The sequence below is a fragment of the Columba livia genome, chromosome 1 (assembly GCF_036013475.1).
Source record: "Columba livia isolate bColLiv1 breed racing homer chromosome 1, bColLiv1.pat.W.v2, whole genome shotgun sequence".
Taxonomy (NCBI): domain Eukaryota; kingdom Metazoa; phylum Chordata; class Aves; order Columbiformes; family Columbidae; genus Columba; species Columba livia.
In genome coordinates, this window is record NC_088602.1 from 81,546,956 (window position 1) to 81,567,574 (window position 20,619).

Here is a 20,619-nt window from a genome sequence, read left to right on the forward strand (position 1 = left end):
AGATTTGCTTGAAAAATTATTCCTATCATCTGTCAGCAATTGGGTTTTCTGTTTAGTCAGTTGCTCACTTTTATATTGTAATAACCACTGGAAGCTGCTACAAAAGATTTGCCAGAACCCTTAGCATTATTTTTAAATGAAATGAATCAGGGACATGTACATCAGCAGTGCAGCCCTTGAATGTGGCCTGTTGTGAAAGCTGGAAATTCAGTCCTCTTGTCCAGGTGCGTGTTTGATTTCATTCAGAGCTCTGTACTGTTTCATCAGCATCTTCAGTCCCAACTGACAGCAGAAAGTATGACCCAGGTACTGAACTAAGGAGATTAATTTACAAAGCAGTTAAGAAGTGGTAATATTCTTAGAGAAGGGAGTTAAAGAGTTTTCTTAAGTTTTAAGAATTTGAACTGTAAACTTAACCTATAGGCCTATTACCAAGGATGAAATTTGATTTAGGACTGAAACTCTATATTTTTAGTTTTCTGGAAAAATACACCAGTCTACTCTGCTACAGGTGGGACTTCAGTAATACGTCTTAGGTCTAAGCCTAAACCTACAGAATCTATAGGTTAGAATACAGTGCTTGCTTACACAATAACAACTGTATGGTCATCAATATAGTGGTAAGAGTCAATATCAACATTGAACTGTTATTAATAAAAAGTGAGTCACTATTTTATTCATCAGTTCAAAGCTGTATCAACATCTTGTTACAACAAATGGCAAAAGTGCTATAGAACTTGTCCCGGTTTTGTTAAAAACAAGTTTCTCTTTTAGTGAATTTACCTGTCGGCTAAAGCCTTCATATTAGCTGCATTTTCCTGGAGAACCAGATACATGTTTTGGTAAACATAGCAATGGAATGTGAAGTTATTGATAATGAATTGATGCACCTCTTGCTAGAGGGCCAACAAGAAAACAGGTGGCCAAGAAACTAAGAAACTAACCGAGTGTAACATCCTATTCACATGAATACTTCATATAAAAGTGGGAGATCATGAGGATCTCGTCCCTTTTTTTGCTTATGGCTGACATTAGGAGAGGACCTTGCTAGTTGCCCCTGCAAACTGAGGCCTAGTGAGAGACTGAATCCAGCTCCGCTTGGCTGCAGAGTCCAGTCCAGGATTTCGGGTGCCAGCACTGCAGTTGTTGAGACTTTCAAGATTGGTTTTGTATATTTTGTATTATTTTCTCTATTCTTATTAGTAGCATTAGTAAAACACTTTTTATTTTTTCCAACTCTTTTCTCTGTCCTTCTTTCCCTTCCAGTCACCTGTCCTTAATGGGAAAGGGGGAGAGGGAGGGGCGGAAAAGGGGTGGAGAGGGGGTTAACAGTACATCTGCCTCGGTTTTATTGTCATCCCGCAATCAAAACCCTTGACAAACTTCATGTGCCTTGTTGACAACCTGTACCAAACATTTCAATTTCCTCACTTTGTAACGCAGTTTCACTGAGGAGTTTCCTCAGTGCAGTTGGTCCATTTGCTCAGCCCGAGCAGTTAGGGGGCCTGGGTACTGGGGACCCAGAAAGGAAGGTTATTGGTGCTGAAGGCTGTCATCAACGCCTATCTGACAGACCTCAGAGAGTAACAAATGTCTGTATGACTAGGTTCTTCACAAAGCAAAGTCATAGAAAAATTCTGCTGCAGTCATCTGTCTTTTACATAGTAAAAGACAGCCTCAGTGATCTCCTTATTCTCAAAGGATTTAATTTCTCTCTTTTGGCTTTCCAGGAGATGACCCAAGCTATAGATCAGGGGCAGGACTTTGTGTCCTGTCTTAGGAGAAGGGAAATTCAAACAGAAAAGGAGGCCTCTGTTCTTTTCCTTTCTTTGCTGCTCCCTTTTGCACTAAACTCTCATTGGATAAACAAAAATAATGCTAGGACCAGGACAGGACTGTAACCTAACCACTATGTGTTAACCATGGATATTTTTATAACTGCTGTAAGGGTGCTGCTTAAATTTTCCTACTGAGCCAACTATCACTGAAATAGAAAGAGGTTTCTTCCTTGTTTAAAGCTGTGTTGTTTTTTTCTTTTTCTCCTGTGAAACAGGTTCTGTAGCCCCAGGAGGAGCGGTCAGTCACCAGGTCATTCAGTGTGGTGCTGCCTTGCCTCCTGCAGGGCGGAGGTGCAACTTCCAGACTTGTGTCCCCACCAGTAGCAAATGCCCAGTAACCATTAAGTCTTTGCATGAAAAGTATAAGCTATATCATGCAGCTCCCTGTCAATATGATATGCCATTTATAAGCATGTGTGTATGTTTCTAAATATGTTTAGGTGTATACATACTTATGGTAATATAGGCATAAATAAAAGGACCCTAGCTGATGTTAGATGAATGCATAAACCACACACTGGAGTCAATGGGAACACTTTCACTGACTTTCATGGGCATTCAAGCAGGCTCTCCCCAGAAAAACAGATTTTGGGCTTCACTGCTGGGTACAGAGCGTTCTGAGAATCAGATTCCACTTGAACAGGAGGAGAGACAAAAGAATTTCTAACAGTCTGCTTTTGTTTTTCTGTAGTCTGGTGAGGAACCTTTTTGCTGTCTGGCCTAGCCATTTTAAACACCAAGCCTTTAGATTATATTTCTTTGACGTTGGCCTCATTTCCCTGGCCTGTCGTGGCATGTTAGCTATCAGAAATTCTCTAAAAAGCAGGCATCCAGCAGAGAAATTTCTACAAGAATGGAGCCGGTATATTTTTAATTACACAATATGAAAATCTATTGTATCTCCTGTTCACTTTAGATACTCTTCTCTTAGCAGCATAAATGTGTGTGACCTTTTATTACAGGCAAGAGAAAGTAGGATTTAGTCAGAACTAAATATGTTGTAAGCGAGTGGCTGCTTTCAAGTCTCTATTACTTATGTAAAAATAAATCTAAAATAGATGACTGCTAAATTAAGACTCTAAAGGAGATGCGAGTAGAATTATTGAAAATAGTGCTCGGGGTTTCATCAAATATATTGCCAAATGCTTAGTTTGACTGCCAAATAATGCTAGAAACCACCACAGGAGGCCTGTAACCATGGAATTTACTACAAAGCTCTTGAGGTTCCTGACTACCTCTGTTGGAGTTGCCTGTCAATATAAAAAAACAAGTCAGATTAGAAGGGTGAGTCTAAATAAAATTTGACTCCTTAACCGCTTTTTTGTGTTATCTACCATTGCTGGAGTGATAAATTTGCTTGAGAACAAAGGAATCATTTCACACTTTTTAGATGCTTTTAAAAGAGTTATGTGCCAGGTGTATAATGGAAATATGTGATACTCTGTGTATCCCCCAAAGTATGCAAAGTGATGATAGCTCTAGTATGAAGACTATTACCAGCTCTAATGTTAAGCCTAAACAGATTTTCTTGAGAACATGTTATACTAGGATGATGAAAGAAGGTCAGTGGTGTTGAAGAGGAATTTTACCACAAGTCACGCAGTAGTGAGTAGTGTTGTTCAGAAAAGCCATTTTTTTATAGATTAAATTATATAAGGTAACAAAAAGCAAGCCTTAAACAAGCAGAGCCAATTTAAGAAATGCTTCTGTGGTATTATTAAAGATGGTCCTCCAGGAAGAAAAGTGCTATCAAAACAATATTTACTGCATTGCATTTCTGGCCACAGGGATATTTTTACTTTTTTTGCTTTTTGATCATTCGCCAGTGGGGATCAGGTCTGGGCTGTCACTGATCCCAGTGGACAATGCAGTTTCACTTGTAATTACTATGGCTGTTTGGCATGCAAAATCCCTGGACCAGTTCAAACTCCCATTGCTGCATTTGAAGTCACGACCAGTCACAAAAATGGTGACCAGACAGGCATCTCAAAGTATTTATTGTTTAATGATGGGACCACAGTACACTAACAAAGGATAGTTTGTAACAACCAAAATATCTACACTCCTGATTATTTTACTTGAGTTTGTCCCTACCCTGCCTTGGAACCTAGGAATTTGGGGTTTTTTTATAGACTGTAGGAGTGGTCTTTATCTGAGTGCAATTTCTTAAGAGTAACTGCTTTTGTTTCCTGAAGGATTGTCTTTTCATACCCGTTTGAAATCCTTTGCCTTCCCATTTTCTTTGTGCCTTTTCTCTTTGACAACCTGGTTGGGTGAGTTCAACAAGGGGTCAGTCCTTGAGATCCCTCTTAAGTGTTGCTAGACGGGTAGTTATCTGAAGGTGTTGCATTCTTTTCTGCTCATGGGAACTAGCCATTTGTTAACATTATGTATTTGGACTAACATTTGATATATATAAAAATATATTTATATAATACTATCGCAAAATGACTCTTGAACCAGGGTTTACCTACCACTATTTACAAGCTCTTGCAAACATTCCTATTGTAGTTTTTAACCCCAGATTTGCATTCTGTCCCAAGAGCTTACTGCTTCTCAGCGATGTGTTAAAAACATGTATATCATCTTAGTTCAAATACCCTGTCAATCAGTGACAATCAGTTTCTCCTGACTATCTTGTGATAATGGTAAGCTCTGGAAAAAAAAACAAAAACAAAAAAACAGCCAACCAAACAACAAAAATATCAGTGGGAGAGTGTTCATTTCTACAGCACAGTTTGTTAGAATTTATCTGTTAATCCCAAACCATCAGCAGCCTTGCACAAGATAAAAGAAATATTTCTGTGGTCTGTTTCAGATCTAACAGTCAGGCTGGTCTCTCTACCAAGAGTGCTGTGTTATTCTTTATTGTTTAGAGCCCTGGATAGTGTTTAAAAATAAATACACCAGCTTCCTTCTAAAGTTTGTTGACCTATATTTTATTTAAGATCTTCTTTTGGCCAGATCCTGTAACTTTGTCTATGAGAAAACAAATCCTTTTTCAAAATAGTGAAGATACAAAATAGAAAACAGTTTATTTTTTTCTTGAAATGACTAGCTGAAGAACAACTTACACAGATGGCTTTTGGCAAAAACGTGCACATGAATGGCATTATCCAGGGAAGAAAGAGACCGTCATTAGGTAATACCACAGTGATCCTTTAATGGCATAAGTGTTGCAAGGCACAACTGCAATTGCTCAAGCACGGTAACATCACATACAGTTTCAATGGATATGTTTGCCAGCATGTAGCTCTGGTAAACTTTAGCATCTCAATAAGATAAACTATGGAAGACACCCTCAAATTGTTAAGTTCTCCCCTGCAAGACCTCTCTCTTGGTCCTGCAAGCCCATGCTCCTGCTGTGGGGGCTCCCAGGCTGTCCCAGCTGGGGTGTCAGGCTGTCCTGGAGAAGAAGGAGAGGCATCCACCCCTGTAGAAATAAGTTCTTATGCTGTGGTCTCCAACACTGCTTACCTCTGGTTGGTCCCACCTCTTAGTCATTGACTTACTTTTTTGTCCCCTGAAATCTCCGTGACTGGGGGGGTCTTCTTTACTCCTTTGTCCATCACAACCCGATCATTTGTCACCTCTGGGCATTTTGCTCTACACCTGCTACAGCTCCAGCACTGTTAATCTACTTACCTTACAGCTTGCTAAATGTTAAATCAGTATTTTGCTAAATCTGTTTAAACTAAGTGAACAGTTTGGTTATTGCCTAGTTAACTTCAGTCAGCAGTTTGGTTGGTTTCTGTCTTGCCAAAAGAAATGTTAAAGATATTTGTGTGGGTTGCTGACTCATCTTGGCACATTTCCATTTCCCCTGCCACTGGTTCATGATCTTTTGATGCCCTAAAGACAAAATATCTGTCTTTTTTTTTTTTTTTAGCCTGTTTTTCCTTATTTTCCACCAGTTCATTTTTTCTCTTTCTTTTCTTTCTTTCTTTCTTTCTTTCTTTCTTTCTTTCTTTCTTTCTTTCTTTCTTTCGTTCTTTCTTTCTTTCTTTCTTTCTGTCTTTCTTTCTGTCTTTCTGTCTTTCTTTCTCTCCCTTCCTTCCTCTTCCTTTCTTCCCCTTCCTTCCTTCCTTCTTTTCCTTCCTTTCCTTCCTTTCCTTCCTTCCTTTCCTCTTTCCTTTCCTTCCTTCCTTTCCTTCTTTATTATTGTTATTATTATTATTATTAAATTTTCTGTTCCAGAACTTGAAGGCTGTTGAAGGTAGATTTTGTGCAAGTAAAGGATGCAATGCTCTAGACTTGCCAGAAAAAAAGTACTTTTATGGTCTTTGCCCCTGCAACAAGCAAAACAATTCCTGAAGTGCTTTTTGGAGCTTCCTTAACATTCAGTTGTATCTGTACAGTGCTTGGTCACCTGTGTCCTTCCTGTGAAAACTAGGTTTTTGCTGGATCCACTCTCTTCTGTCTTGACTAAGATATTTCTGTGAAGCAAAGAGCAAGTAGTGAAGCAAGCGATCTCATCCCTTTGTACCTTCTCTTTCCAGACTACCCACTGTTTTTTGTTTGCAGGCAAACTAAGGAAGGCAATTCTCTGTGGCCAAAGAAAACAAGGCTCTATTGCTTGCTAAAATAATTGTGAATTGAAACAGTACTTAAGAACTGGCTTGAATCAAATCCCTTAACATATAACGAGGTTAAGTGATTTATGTGATAACATTGCTCCAAGTACCTCATAAGGCAGTTCATTTGTGGTCCCCGCACAACGGAATGTTAAAGAAAATGTTTAAATCGATCTTAAAACTGAGAAAGTTAGAGTTTTACTAAGTGCTTAGCTAGCTCAGCTGTTGCTTGTGATCCTTTCTTCATGCTATAGCTCAAATTTCGTTAGAAGCTTTTTTTCCTTCAACTTAATCCTTTAAAATCCTTATAAAAATGGAATACACACAGGCTTGAACTGTTTTTCTTCTACTAAAGCACACATTGTACAAATGAAACTGACTTTCAGATTATGATTTGCAAGTACTATATAATATAAATGCATCTGAAATTTATAGCACACCACAACTGTATAATACTCGGCACTTAAACTGCTGTGTTTCCACAGCAAGCTGTAATAACCAAAGATTTAATGCAGAAACAGATATCTGGATAGTTATTAACATTGTTTTCTCAGTATTTTACTGCCTACTTGTAAACACTAGTTTATTGAAATATAACAGTATGTACATGGTCATATAAACTGTGAAAAAGAACAGGTTATTTCTTTTGCCAGAGGTATCACAGATGTAAAAGTCTAGACCTTGAACTTAAACATCCAGTCCTATATACAGAAAAAGTAGATCCTTTCCTACTACACTTGTGACCTTGTGTAGCTGTTCAGGCTTTTTAAAAAGCAGCCAGAGGAAGCTGCTGCTCTGGAGATCTGTTTTGTTTGGGTTTGGTTTTTAAGCTCTGCTATTCCCTTTACAAAGTAGGGTTGCCTCCCTTTCCCCTTTATAATCTGTAAAAAGGAGGAAGGACACTTCAATGTAGTGTTATTTTTACTGCTGGGTCTTGTGCCAACAGAAATGAAGGGTCTAATTCTATTAGACTGCAGAGATTAAAAATACCTACAAAATTTCAGTAAATGGTTATTACTTGATATATTAATGTTCTAAAGTAAGTTTGTTCTCTGATCCTATTTAAGTATATTTTGAGATCTCTCCTTTCACTCTTTGTCAACTTTTATAACTATTTTAGAGCAAGACCTTAGCAACTGTACAAAACAGAAACAAACAAAAAAGGAACCTTTATGCATAGATAGGAAAACTCTTGTCCAGGTGTTGAAACCAGTGAACTATAATATTAACTGACTCAAGAAACTACATGTTGTCCAATAGATTTAAAAATTAGGATAGGTTGGTAAGGACCTACCTTCACTTACTTAATTGAGAAAATCCTAGCTGAACTGTCAGAGATAATCTATATCAGTCTCCACAATTATTATTGGGGAAGAAATCTATGTTGTTCATCAGGAAGTGGAAAAGCAAAGCAAATTAGCAAATTAGCAGCTGCTTTGGGAAGGGGGGTGTGATACCTTAAGCTGTCAGCTCAGCAAAATTAAGTCCAGAATCTGTACAAATAAAACCAGCTTTCATGTGTTTTTTGTCTAGACCTTCACTTTCTAAGGTTGGTCCTGTATTTTGAGACTTAAAGACATATCTTCAAATGCTTCTTCTGTAATCCATGACACATGATTTCCTGCTCTCTAGCTACTGCTCTTTGGCTAGATCCTATGTTTCAGAGCCCCTTAATGGATACTTTTCCTCCTTTGTCCAGAAATACAAGTAGCTGAGAAATGGAGCCAGGGTGTTACTTGATAAAGGATTCTTCCCTGTTGGTTAGTCTGTATCAATTTTGTTCTAAAAAAAGCAATTTCTAATTAAATTTGGTCTACAGCTAACTTCAAACACTGCACAGCTGCTTCATATATATAGTTATGTTGGAATTTTAGACACCTGACTAATACAATTTGTTTGATGGGGCTTTAGATCTAGACATTAGCATATCACAGATATGGCCAAGAAGGTATCTTGCATCTCTGATACCTTCTGAAAAGTTTAGATACATAGGGGCACTACCAATACTTTGGATATATTGAATCTTGGAGGGGAAAAAAAAAGAAAAGAAACAAAGGAGTAAAAAGTAGAACATTACCTTCATATGAGAGAAAGTAAGAAGACCTATTAGGCTAGTCACTACTTTCACAGAACCTGACCAACAGTGACGTTCTATGTGTGTGCATTCATGTCTGGTAGATGGAAAAGTATTCCAAAGAATTTTTAATGGTCCTAGTTTGTTTGTTTGTTTGTTTATTTTTTAAATTTTAGTCTGCAGTACTAAAAATACACATTCCAGTATTAGAAAAGAAATCTAAAAAGGAATAAACAGAATTTCCTGTGGAAGAACTGTGATTTATTTAAAACAGCAACTTCTTTTTTTTTATTTATTTTTTTTTTTTTTTAAATAAGTGTGAGCAGGTATTTTCTACATCTACAGATGTAGATGTAGAATAGACAGACAACAAAGGAAATATCTCTTACCAGTGTATATTACTACTAGCTTTGGGTTAATTCACACTCGCAGACAAAAAGAGTGAGCAGAGTAGTTCTCTGATTCAGGCTGTAGCTATTTTTAGCTACAGTGAGTGTATCTATCACATACTATGAGTTTATACCGAATGCAGATACCAGAGGAACTGTAACTAAAAGACTATAGATTATGCAACAAAGACACAGAGCACTACATTCACTGGTCAACAGCATTGCTAACCTTTTGCAGTTTAGAATGATGTTTTGAAAATCCTAATAAGATCTGAAAGGGCTTTAGTAATTATGTTTCTTTTTTTTTTTTTTTTTTTTTTTCCTCCCAGTAGAGAATAGACATGTCAGATAACAAAGTTTAAATGAAATATGAAATGGCAGGATGTGATATTTTTTAATGAAGTTTTCTCCTTCAAATCTCCCCTCCTTGGCTAAATAAATCAGCTGATATATATATATTCTGTTAATACAGTGGGAGATATGTTTCACAAACAGAGGTTTATTTACTATATTGTAGCATGACATGGGGTCTCCTATGTGCCTATAGTGTATAAAGGAATGTAGAGGGGCTTTGAGCAGAATCCAAGCATTTTAATGCTCCTCAGTTTCTCTCCAGTACTGAAGCTCATTTCCTTTCACTCTCAGATTCCCAATCTGTGAATGTACAGCCAATGCTTGACTGTTTTTTTGCAAAGACTGCTTTTGCTCCAAAGGAATTGTGAGAATCATGGCCAGAGGTCTGACAGCTCCAGCACATCTTTTAACATGGGGGGTGAGTTTTGCAAACCTTGATTTTGCCAGCCTAAGGCATTATGAATTCATAATCCTGACTGTGCCACTTAAAAATGTCTGAAGGAACTAGGACTTTAAGGAATATAACCTGAAATCTGTGATATATTTTCTGACATCCTAAGACTCAGGGTAAATAAAGCCTGTGCTTTTGGTAGGCTGGCTTGATGGTATTGTCTGGCACTAATGAGCTAATCTGTATCACTAAATTAAAACTGCGGGTATGTTGATGGTATCTTCTGTGTATAGATATTTAAGACAGAAAAGTGCAGGAAGAAATTTCATTAACATAAATGACAACAGCACATGAAAAATTAGGGCCTGCTGTCTAGGTAAAGACAGTACTGTGGAGAAATATCTTTTTCAAATCTGTCTGTATAGGATTAAAGTTTAAAAACCTCTCATAATTACCTTCAATGTAAATTTGTTTTTCATATCAGCATCTTATTTTAAAATATACAGGCATGCATAAGAAATAAATCCAAGTAAAGTATGCAAAATATGTATTATTAGGCCTCGTTAGTGCTTGATGCGTATTCAAAGTACAGAAGATGCCATCATCCTGTTTCCAAACTCCTGGGGGAGTTCAGGCAGGAAAGAGAGGTGTAGTGCACAGAATAGTATGTGAAAGAGCTAGCATCTCCTAGGCCACTGCCATGAACCATCATTTACACTTCAAACCTGAGAGCTTAAAGCCTTATCAAGCAAGAAAAGCTATGTTTCACACTTCTTTATCACAAATGTAAAATTTGCACAAACTGCAAGGCAGACAAAAAGGATCAGTTTGCACCACTTGTTCCTGTGTAGTCCATATTAAACATTCCAGTTCTGGTATGGAAATAGTATATAACCACTCTGCATTATAGATGATTACTCAGGCTGACAAGCAGTGGGAAACTGGCCACAGGAGATTTTCCTTTGTTCAAAGTCCAACACCGGTATCTCTTCCCAATGCTAATTCTCAGCTTCAGCCTTAAGCCTTGTCATCAAGCACATACGCAACCAACATATTTCTTGGCTGACAAATTCATCTGTGTCTGTTTGAGGGTAAAATGATAGGAACCAGCAAAAGATGAGATTTAATGCTATAGTAGCTTGTATGCTGATATGAAAAAGTTACTTGTTTTGCAGATTTCAGTTTTTCCATTCTAGCCCTGTCATTATTACTGTTTTGAAAATTCTTGTAATTATTAGAAAGGTTACTACTCAACTAACAGTGTGCTATTTTTTGGTTTTTAGATTCTGCTAGCTGATTATTCATCCAATGTCAAGAAAGTGTGACCTGGAAGGAGTAGCCTAAACTTAGCCCAGGTATAGATAGATAGATAGATAGATAGATAGATAGATAGATAGATAGATAGATAGATAGATAGATTTCAAGGTTGGGTGGGGGAATATAAACCTTGAACAGAATACTCCTCAGTCCACTATGGAACAAATGCTGTGTGCAAATAGGCCCCCAAAATCATAAAGTCCTCATTGACTTGAAAACATAAGACAGAATAAGGGTCTTAAATTCCAATTGTATTTGCACTGAGCATCACCAGATGAACTAATATATTAAACTAAAAGGATACATAGTTGAACTCAATAAAGCTTCAAAAATAGATGTGAGTTTTATTCATCTGCACATATTTTATCTTTCGTGTTGCTATTTTCAAGATGGAACAAAGTCGTGCAACATAAAATTAATTATCCCCTTTATGCTTAGAGGCATTAGCACTCCTAAAGATGTCTATCTGAATAGAAATATAGCAACTTACCAAGGCACCACTGTGTCTTTGATCTACCTATTTATCTATCTAATAAGCTACAAAATCATTCACTAAAATCAACATTATAAAATATTAAGATATCTTTAATATACTTATTATGTTATACATTTTTTTTCAGACTGTTCTTATTCCTACTTAATATTTTCTTGAAGGCTGAAAGGACAAGAGAAAACATACTGTAAATCTGTTGGCTCTTACTTGATAGATTCTAAAAAACTACTGATCTTTTGATCTTGAAACAACATAACCTAAAAGCTTTTTCTTTTTGGCTGGAATCCCAGACTCCAAATGTCATTCAAAGGATACATTTTCATTATATACTGTTTGATACTCTACGTGCTTGTATAAATTTGGATGTGTGTTTGTTTGTTTGTTTGTTTTTTTGTTATACATTAGTGCTTCCCATGAGCTTAATCATGTTCAACTTTGACCATTTCATTTGGGGTATACAAATTTCAAAAGGTAAAACAGATTAAAAAGTCTTTAGGCATAAAAATAGCAGAACTTGTAGAAGCAGAAATTTTAAGTGGAGCAAAAGTAATCTTTCTCCATTGCTAGATGAAACCAAAGAACTTTAAACAAAGTGGTACCATACTGTAATGAAGAAGAGAGATGGGTACTTGAGACAGAGACAGCAAGAATTGTTAGGAATCAGTATTAGAAAAACCTCTTACTCAAGTTTACTTGAGTAGAACTGCCTAACCAACACATGGATTTTCATTTTGTTTTCTCTTCGTGGCTTATTATCAGCATTTAATTCTCTGTTTTTAAAAATGTGGCTTACAGTTGAAGGCAAATTCCTTTGGCAACAGTGAAATGCACACTGTGGATAAATAGTGAATATACATAGAGTATGAAATTGATTTACTGTAAATTGTTTTAATATTACTGCATAAAACAGCCTTGCAAAATTGTCAAGAAAATTTACTGGCACAGATGCAAATGTCTATTTGTCTGCCTCGTTTTCCACAGTAATCAATCATCATGGAGAATTAATAATTTTTAATCCTTGCATTGCAAAATATTAATCATTTCCGGTAGTTACATGAGCAAAAATTTGCCATACTGCCATATTTTAAATACGTATTTTTGTATGCTTGTCTTTTGTAAATAAATTATATGTTGTAGCTCTGTAGCTTGCTCATGTGTTGGGGGTATAATCAACATTGTAATTGAAATAGAGTGCATGAAGATTACATAAAAATGACAATTGTAAATTGCATAATTTTCTGTTTTGTTTATTTTTTAATTTTAGGAATGTTACAGGCATGAATAAGTAATGTTAGCTACATGATAGGCCTAATCTGTAGATTTTAGATCATAGAGAAATCTCTTTAGAGCTTCAATAACAGATTTGTAGTGTTTTCCTCATAAATCAAAATTATCATATTTAACCTCCAGGTTATGTCATATCAATGGTGCAATGCTAATGATTCACTACACCTCTCTGTATATATTCTTACTTAGGAAGTATGGGACTAATAGATAGGTCTGGAGGTATTTCGTAGACAAGAAGATTGATGATTATTTTGGTGGTCTAACAATATACCTGGAGTGCACAGCATCAAACAATGCAATAAATATGTCATATTTCAACAACCATAGTGAGTTGACTCTGAGAAGGCTGAAATACCTCTATAGCTCAGCATATTACTTCGGGTCCTAGGAACAGTCCATGTCTTTTGATACATCTAACCCATCCCTGGGATTCTTCTGTTTCCATTGCAGGTTTGAATTATAACTTCCATGCAAACTATATATTTAGGTATTTAAAGGAAATGATCCAAGACCATTGCTGGAATTTTTGAAAGGAAACCATATCTAGAGATTTCTTAAGATACTGCAAAAGCCTAAAATTAATTTGAATTGAGAAAAGGAACCTATGTTTTTAATTATTTGGATACTGGCTTCATGATTTGAGCTGGGTGTAGAAGCTGTGGGGTTTTATGGAAGATCTTGGTTTCAGTACCAAGTTTAGCACAATTTAAAATGGAGCAAATTTCTGGTTACGAAGCCAAGTCCTTCATCATGAACTTCTGTGCCCCTGAATGGTTCAACTCTGTGGTGTTCTGAACCTGGGCTGGCATGTGACAGGTAAAACTGATAAATTACAAGCTGTCCTAAAATTTCATGACTCTTTTTTTGCATGGCAAAGAACCAGAAGCCTAGAAAATTAGGTCTCTTTTCATATGCTCTATGTCTATGGTTTTTAATGATGGTATTAGCTTTGACGAAACCAAGCAGGTTCCAGCATGAGCCACTGTTCCACTTGAACTCTCCTTGGATCTTGAATAACTTTCCCAAAATAAAACTGGGTTCATTCAAGTCTGTCGCTACATAGAAAAAAAGGCAATTTCTATGAAAAAAATAATCCACATTTTTCTCAGCTAGATGTAATAACTATCTATATGCTATCAAACAGCTACTTTGGCACTGGTTGAATGAAGGTAATCAGTTTCAACCACATTATTAAAAGCATTTTGTATTTCCTCAAAATTAACAAGAAAAATCTGTTTTGATGCCAAACAAAATTGTTTTATGATTTTGTCATTTGATTGTGTAGAGCTGGTTGGGATTCTGGAGATGGAATCTGTTGCAGGAAGATCACTGTTGATGGGACATTAAGGTGAGTGAGGAACTTCAGTTTTAGAAGAGAGAAGACTGACAGTAAAAAAACTGAGCTGTAAGTGAGAGAGGGGCAAGATTCAACAAATACCTGTAGGTGCCAGAGTTTATGAGAAGGTTTGAAGTTGTTTGAATTACTAATGAAAATCAAATTAGGCTAAGTAACATGCTATATAAGTAAACAAACTAGCTTTACTGATAAAGAGGAGGGAAAAGAAATGCTACAAAACCAACTACTTATTTGCATAAACAGAAACATTTTTTGTTGCAGAGTAAAAGTCAATAACTAAGGAGATAAAGAAGGCAACTACATGAATGTTTATGACAGCAATTGCATCTGCCAAACAGTGGAATATTTTTCCACATTCAGGTGAGTGATGCCAGAATTGAAGATTAACTTTAGATCTGCGATATATTTTATAATTTTCTTTTTGGCATCACTGATTTAAATATAAAGATTGAGCTATGCAAAAGGGGGAAGCAGATAAACTGTCATTAGCATCATTCTAGTAACACCAACTGCAATGAATACCAAACACGTTTATACTTAGCAAGGGAAAGTAAATGTAGCTGTACCAAGATTTGAATGTCTATTAACAGCTTGTCCAGTGACTGAGATTAGACTAGTCTCACAGCAGTTGATATGTTTTACTCACAAAGTGTTCTGCTTAACATTAAGTTAATCACTGTTTCTGAAAAAAAGAAAATAATAAATATCTACAATAAATCAGACTGATCTATAGTATACGAGGTCCATACCTGATCATAGATAGAATTTATTATTTCCTCTCTCTAACATCAACACACAAGATGAACTTTCAACAGTTCTGGCATTTAAAATGAAATTTAGAGTTTGCTTTTGTCTTAGGTTTCTCAGTGTGGTATTTTAATATAAATCTGTAATTTGTCTGCATTTTTTGTAGGAAAACAGCTGCCAAATAGTCTTTTGCTGCTGTAGAAATCATTTAAATCCATGCTATAAAAGATTTAACCTCTTCTGAATTTCCCACAAAAGAAAAAAAAGGGTATATTTTCCACACTTTTCAACCAGTGTAGATCACCCACATATTTTCCATTACGAAGCAATGTACAGTAACTAAGATAATTTCAGCCACACTAGTACCATCTTGTGTTCCATTGTGAAGTTATTTGGATTAATTTATTTTAGTCTTTAGTCACTACTTGGGGCATCGTCTTTAAAAATCAGTGGTAACAAACAAAACATTTTTACATGGACAGTGTGCACCAGAAAGGCTGTTTTGAGCTTCAGTGGTTGGGATTTGGGATAATCTCTCTCTGTCCTACTGCTACAACCTAAGTGTAGCTGCAGGACAGTGTCACTGTCCATTCACTTATGATCAGTCATGTTAACTCAGAGTGCAGCATGCCCTGGTTTTTATCCCAGTTTTCCAAGCGTGAGTCACTTTGAACTAGAAATAGATGAGTGCCACTGATTAGGAGCCACGTTGAGTAGTGCCAGACTGTCTATGAAATTCTTGCAGGTCCAGACCCAACTAAATTCTGAGGCCAAGACATGCAGAAATAGAGCCTTCAGAAAAACCGCAAAAGCATATGCTTAAGTGCAACTGATTTCTTCATTATTATAATTAAGTATTTGCTTAACATACTTCCCTCAATATCGTCTTTGGGTTGCACTGAGACAGAAAGACACTGAGGGTGTTAATTACCTTGTATGATTTTGCCAGTCGTTTAGCAATTATGGTGTTGGAGAATTTATGGGGATTTTTTCACAGGAAAGCAAAAAAAAAATCCTTCCTGGATGTTTATTCATCTGCAATAGTATCAGATGCAACCTGAGTATTTCAGGGGAAGTGGCAGAATGGCTATTGACTTCTCTGATTCAGAGACTGAATTTCTATATCTGATGAAAAAAGACACAGCTTTGATGGCAATCAGCTTTGACAGTGGAATCGGAGGTGAGATACAGTCACAGTGATAAAGAAATGCAAGTAACTTTCAAAGTTTTCTCAGGTATCAGTCAGCACATGTTAATTTATTAAGAATCTGTTCTAATATGTCCTAAATCCTGATTTTCCACTGATCAGATGCAGTGGTACTGCTGAATGCTGTGTGAACTGAATCAGCTTTAGCAATTCTAATCATCAAGCAAAACAAATTGTAGACATATAGCAGAGATTGACTCAAATCAATGTTAATTTCAGCTGCTTTACCAAACTAGGATAATACATACTGATTTTAAATATATTTATTTCCATAAAGAAAACAGTTTTATGCTCCTGTCACCAATAACCTTAGTAATGTTCTAGACCACTATCCTTTTCTTAGTTGACCGACTGCTATTATTAGAACATCACACTACATACAACATGTGGTATTTTTCTATTTTACTTTTCAAGGGGGTTATGGAAATTAAAACTTCAAAATTATCTAACACAAAAACAAAAATGCTATTATTTCTGAAAACAAACAAAAAGACAAAAAAAGACAAAAAAAAAACCAACCAAAAAACAACAAACCAAAACCAACAGCAACAAAACAAGCAAAAAACCAAAACCAAATTATACATTGAGAAGACAATATAATTCAGACTAGACTGGCTTCCTGTCTACATAGTACAGATGAAATTGGAAAAGAGGAAGCTTTACTTTATTCTTTTCTCCATTTCAGGATAAAATTGCTTGTCTCGTAGACTTTCTGAATCTGAGGGCTTGTGTGCTATAAGCTTCATTCCTTCTGAGAATCCACAAAAATTGCCCTAATGAAATCTCACATTCTTGACCAATACATGTGCCAGAAATATGAAATATCTATAATGATATATAAATTGGGTATTTCATACTAGGTCATATATTTACCATCCTTCTAGGAAAACCTGGTACAGTGGAATGATAAAAGAGAGAAAATGTTAAGTGTCGGATTCAATCTGTGATGTAGACAAGAACATAGAAATATTCTCTCATCTTTATAAAAATGAGTGGAGTTATTTGTCTTCCATTGTTAAATTTAACATTGGAAACACTGCTAAAACTAGTGCATCTTGCCTTGAAAAATGCAACCCTACCTTGCTTCATGTAATTTTCCATCTACTTCAGTCACCAGTTCACTTGTGTTTTGGCATAGGATTAAGGCAGGAATATAAAAGTCATATTGTAGCTCTGATCATTCTTCAGCTATTTTTTGTTTATTATCTCTCATTTAGAAATGACTATGAAGTACTGCCTTGAGGTAGGTCAAAAATAACACTGAGACTTGTCACCCACAAGTAAACTGTGGAGGCTGGAAAAGTCAGGTGAGAAAAAAAGGTTTTTGTGATTTGCCTGGTGCATGGTGTCACCAGTGGCTGAGCCCCAACAGAGGCAAAGCTGCCACAGCCAGTGGCAAGGCTGAGCATGTACAGCTGTGTACGTGTTCAGTATAGACTATGTCTGACTATCTGGATTGGAGGCCTTGCATCACAACCGTAAGTACCCACAGAATTTTAAAAATGAATTAGCTGTGCTTTGTAAAGTGAATTTTGGGAAAATTAATGTAGGCCCTTGATATTAGCATATAGATAATTTGAGCAACGACTACAGGACACAACACTTTTCTGTTGTACCACTGAATCTGCAGAAGGACAGCACGCAAAAGTCATGGCAGAGCTGACCTTTGTCATGCTGTTAAGTTAGACGCTTCACCCTCATCATGCCTCAGAGTAGCTAATTTTTGTCATGATAATCCAAATAGATGGGAAGACATTGACATTTGGGAAGATAAATGTAGTGAGATTGATTTTAATGTGATAATTGTCTGTATTGTCAATTTTTTTGTGAGTCTCAACACCTGAAGACTGTTTGAGTGTACATTATAAGGCTGTAGGGGCTTATGCTGTAGAAACAGAGAGCAAACTAGCTCTATTAAGATTGCCAGTAGTAAAATAAAATCCCTCTAAAATGTTATTGAAAATAGCTAAACTGTATTATATAAAATCTAAATTATTTCTTCATTAGAAAAGGAAAAACAGTTGCCTAGAAAGGTCTAACAGGCAAGGTGAGAGCATAGCAATGTAGGCTTTCTTCATTAAAATAAATCAACAACAACAACAAAAAAACCAAAATAAAACACTCAGCATAAATTATTTCTGAAATCTATTTTGTATGATGGCAGATGACAGTGATTATGCTAATTATAGTTATATTTTCTGCAAAGGTTTATGGATAATGTATGAAATTAAAATATTGCTTCAGATTTTGTCTGTCAGATGTTAAAACTACAGAGAGAAAAACTTTATGTGAACTTTTTGAGAGCAGCAATCTCAGGAAATGGGCAATCCAAGTTTAGCATTGTTTTGGCATTACATTCTCTTTGCAGTAAAATGCTGAACAGATGTATCTGATAGCAGTTGTAACCTATTCAGAAGGAAGACTGCCAGTGCTAACCTACCACTGGTAGAAAGCAATAAAGTGTCTCTGGAACCTGTTCACTACATATGGTTTGCCTGAGGTTACTGTCTTGCCTTTCTTACAGTGTTACTCAATAAATCACAGAAAATATGGATTCATTTTGAACTTAAATGAAACAACACAAAACCAAAAAAAAAAACAACAAACAAACAAACAAAAAAAAGAGCAGATTGTGAGGATGGCTGAATATTTTCATTTCAGACATGAAATAAGCCATTTATAAGGCTAAATTAGTTTTAAAAAAACCCTACAATTATGCTACTAACATGTCTTTGTTGTTGGTTAACATACTTATTTTATCTTCAGAAAGAAATGCTATTGCAGCCAAGACTTATAGAACATCTGCTGTGTTAATTATCAATATTTTACTAAGCCCTCAATTTCCTTACTCAAACATAATTCTTTAAAACATTATGAGAAACAATGGATTTAGGAGGATATCACTTGGGGATTTGATGTACTGTTCGGCTTAGATTCTTTCCTTCTGGACAGATGGAGCTCATAAGAAGTTGTGAGGGAGGAAACCTCTAAACTTTTGCCAAAAAAATCTTTACTGCACATGGAAGATCTGCAAAAATGGTGAAAGAACAAGTCATCCAATGATGGCTTAGTGGGAGAAAAAGCATAGATTTTACATATAAATCAGTTATGTCCTTAATGTAAATCCAAAGGTAATTCTGCTTCAGACTGGAGAAAGAATGTTTCACATACACTGCAGCTTCTATTTGAAATGAACCACTTATTTAATTCATTCCCACACCAGTTTCTGCAGTGTTAGTACTTAACAAGCCACAGAGCAAGAGGTAACAAGTTGGAGTCTTCCTATGGTAGGTATCAAACACTAGGACTTCAGAAGAGAAAACAAAGAAATCAGATAAATGGTCAAAAAAAGTCTGAATATTTGATTTTAAATTACATTTGGGGGGGTAAGGGGGGAAAAAAAGTGTATTTTCAGTTACAAAAGGTGTGATTTGAATCACCTGCATCTGAGCTTGGCACCTTGACTTGCCTTTAAGTCAAGAGAAATGAGCTCCACTTTCAGTGAGCCAGCTAACTAGGTTTTGATGATTACTGTGCACAAGGACAACTCCTAATGCTTGTATTTTTCCTTTGATGCTACAGGCAGCCTAGAGAGGCAAACTCAGATTTTGGTGTTTATAATGGCCAGGTGAATTCTTCCCCCATGGCCACTGGTATGTTATGCTACTGAGTTTATGCTGTGAACACAAATGAGCTGAGAGACAGTGCAGTTTACTTGTTTTCTTAATTTATTTCTTCATTGACTATGCACATTATCCTCTTCTGAGAATGTAAGTTGTCCCAGAATTCAGCAGCCAGGAGTCAAGCTCAAGCCAAGTGGCATATATGTTCATTTGGGTAATGGCATGAGATATAGAGAGATTAATCTTTGCGTCTACGTATGCTTGGGGTTGGTTAACCTTGGACCATCTTATTAGACTTGCCTTATTATTAGGCATGCCTTGTATGGATGAGTCCTTTGGACCATGCAGAGATTTGATGTGAATTAATTTGCTTTAAGGTCAAGGAGATTTTTTCCGCAGGAAATACGTTAATTTATTACACTATATTGTATATAGTAGGCTATATTTGAAAATATGTAAAACATTCTTTAGGTCTTCAGAAAATGTTTATTTAAAAAGGATTGATTATATAAATAAATTTAGAGAAAATATATATTTATCAAGTGCTACAACTAATATTCCTTTACTTTTCATCTTGGCAGTTCGAGGAACAAAAATTTTGCTCTTTAGCAACAATGGGCCTCATTCCTAGTGGTCATAAATCAAGACAAAGTAGCCTGGGGGATTTATACCAGAGAAGGATCTGCACCATCAGGTAAAATTATTCCCAAAGAAAAATTCTTGGTGTAATTCCAATGAGTTCACTGAATAAATGTGTCCCTTAAACCACACACGAAATAAACCAGCTTCCTCAGGTGATGTTACTGGTTTACAGAAAGAGAATTCTAATATGTGCTTTCCTACTACTCACTCACTGAATTAGAACTAACAAGACACCTTCAGCTGGTTTTCTTCTCCTATGCAGCCAGTATTATTGCTTCATTACTTCACACTATTTTTAAAACAGTGAAATATTTTGCCAGTAAATA

The 20,619-nt window shown here is 36.1% G+C and overlaps 1 long non-coding RNA gene across 2 annotated transcripts in view; it reads left to right on the top strand.

Moving 5' to 3' along the window:
- The window catches only part of LOC110365323 (uncharacterized), an 82,646-nt gene extending 62,027 nt beyond the window's left edge, over window positions 1-20,619 (top strand). Inside the window, exons 3-5 of one of the 2 annotated variants that reach the window (XR_002424742.2) lie at window positions 9,521-9,647; window positions 10,904-10,975; window positions 14,003-20,619. This is a non-coding gene — a long non-coding RNA (uncharacterized LOC110365323). Of the gene's footprint in view, window positions 1-9,520 lie in introns of both variants that reach the window. The other variant, XR_010472987.1, reaches the window with a different exon arrangement.